The following is a 2,830-nucleotide window of genomic DNA, read 5'->3' as shown; positions in this document are numbered from 1 at the left end:
ATATCAACAAGTATTCAACTTAAATTTTAATTAACATGCTAAGATTAATATCTCTTTCTACAACACCAGTATCATTTCTTTTTAGATCCCTTTCTTGGACTTTCTCTCTGACGTTTCCCAGGTCTATTAGCCAATCAATTCCCCACCTAAATTAGTTTATAATGCTGCTTATAAATGCCACTTGTCCAGCAAGACGCGGATGTGCCTGGATCTTGATCCAGTCGCGGCGTGTTTCTCAGCGGCAATCTTCGCCTGTCGCCGGTGCAGGGGAAATGAAAATATTTTAATTAAAACACAAACTAAACGTTTACTGCTGGCGATGTTATCCGCAGCATTTCATACAAATAACAACGACAAGTCTAACCTGGCTACCAGTTGGCTGTGGATTTGGCTCCTCCAGGAGCTCTATGCTGCTATTGCCGCTGCTGCTGCTGCTGCGTGCAACAAATACGGCAAATGTTGCATGTAACAGCAGCAACATGTGTCGCACAGCGCCTATTTGAATATATATCAAATCAGTTTCAGATAATTTTCTATAACAGCTCGACACACAGGCAAATGGACGAAACATTTGTACGAGTTCGTTGTCTAAGTCTTTCGTTTTGCGACCCATGTTGCTGCTGCAGTTGCTGTTTCTCCTGCTGCTGCTCTTGCTGCTGCCTGCGAGTGCATATTTTACGCGCTGCATTGTGGCAAACGGATCGGGCCTCGAAATTAAGTTGTTTTGCATAAAAGCGCCATAAAAAGGCGCAGCCGCTGTGGCAGAGGCAGCAATTGTGATTAGAACGACACGACAGGCACGACATGCGACATATGAGACGCTGCATTTGCTGCGGTGGCAGTTGCAGTTGCTGCTGCTGCATTTGCGGCCTTACATATATGGCCAGCAATTGTCGGTCGAAAATTGGCGGCTCAACACGAGCGACGTATGTCATCAAATGGCAGTGCCATTAGCGATCGCCAAAGAGATCCTCGCTTCGCGTCGGTGGCAGCTTCCTTTGGCCAGTAGGCAAATGCTAGGTACCCTCAGCTCCTGGAAGCCCCTTGGCCCCAGCAGCGGCGAACTATTATCAATTTAAGTTGGCTAATTGGTTTCAAATTTATGGACCTGTATTTGATATTTATGTCGTCTACGAGAGCTGTGTGCCTCGCAATTTCGCCTGTCTGCCGGCCAAGAGGCCCTGGCCATAAGGCTATGTGGCTATATGGCTGTTTCTCGACCCAATCCGATCCGATGCGAAGCGACCGTTGCTGCCTTGGCATGCTGCAAACAACGTAATTGGCTTTCAATTTGCTGCAAATTGTTGCAACAGCCACGACAACGGCGCAAAGAGCAACCGAGAAACATATTTAGATTATAGACGGATAAAGTTTATGTACGTTCTGTTCTGGCCGGGCAACTTTAGCTGGCCCGTTTCTTCTGATGGTGGTGGTGGTTGTGCCCCACCTCCTCCTCCTACTTCCCTCCATTCCTCCATAATTCCAATGAGTTATATGCCCATCATGTGCGCTCCTTGGCCCTTCAAAGTTGAAAACGTATCGCGCGTTAATTAAAAAACAGCAACAACCACCGAAACATCAGCGGAGGTTCTGGGCAGGAAAAATAATACAGAAAAAAGCGCCAAAAATGCCGCTAAAATTTCGCCCGGCTGCAGCGGTCCGAAAAGGGCGGCTACCAAAGTCCCAGGCCTTTTGGATAGCACTGTTCAATAACTAAATAAAACACTTGAGCCGCCGTACACAGTAAATAATTGTGATAGATTTGTAAAACTAGCAAGCGGCTCAAGTTTCATAAATGCCAAAAAAATATTTAAAATTATTTTGCAGTTCTAATTTTGTTTGATCTTAAAGTATCCAAAATACCAACATATGTCATTTAAAAATGAGAAAAATAGTATATTTTTTAGAATTTAACTAATATTTTAAAAATGGTGGATTGAATATATTTCAAATACATTTATAGTTAAAAAAAGGTATAAACATTTTTTTTAACTTATCCAACTCGACCCTAATCTGTCACAATCTAAGGCAACCTGCTTTATTTTTTACTGTGTATTAACGAATATAAGAGAAGGAGAGGCAGCCACAATCAAGCGAAAATTCCTGGCATTTTCTGCTTCATTAACAACACACTCGTACACCCCAGAACCCGGCCATTTCGTTTTGTTCGAGCCGAGTTTACCGCTGACGAAATTTACGCACGTTGTGGTAAAAACCCCCGCCACCTCCTCAGTATCCCCACCTATCTGTATCTGTATCTGTATCCACTCCTTGGGGCCTTGATCATCCGCTGAGCTTAGTTTTGTGAGTGTGTTTCGACCGGCTCTTTTTGGTATTTTAATTAGGAACCGAACAACGCAAAATGCATTGCTCGCTGGTCGATTTCGCTTTCTTTCCTCTTGGCCTTCTGATCTGTTTCGCCAGCTCCACCATTTGAGTCTCGATCCGCGATCCTCTGATTCGGATCCGTTGTAGTGCCCAACTTGCATTTGGTTTTCACATTCAATTAGCGCATATTTCAAATGCGATCGCCGCAATCCCAGCCGAACATATTTCTCTTCGATCCAGACGAGTCCAAATGACAGGAAATGATGTCGATGTCAAAAAAGTCCAGCATAACTGCCTTATACCATAAGAATGTTTCAGGGTTTATAAAAAATGTTTTAATGTTTAAGAAAAATAATGAACCTGTTAGAATCTGAATTACTTGGAAATTTTAGGGAATTTTAAAAATATTTTAATAGGATTTTTAATGCTGTAAAGAACTAAAAACAAATATCTACTTACCGTGCAAACCCTTCTTCCCCCATAACTACAAAAAATCATCATA

This window comes from Drosophila suzukii, chromosome 3 (assembly GCF_043229965.1).
Source record: "Drosophila suzukii chromosome 3, CBGP_Dsuzu_IsoJpt1.0, whole genome shotgun sequence".
Classification (NCBI taxonomy): Eukaryota; Metazoa; Arthropoda; class Insecta; order Diptera; family Drosophilidae; genus Drosophila; species Drosophila suzukii.
The sequence above is the reverse complement of the archived record's forward strand: the minus strand, read 5'-3'. Positions refer to the sequence as shown.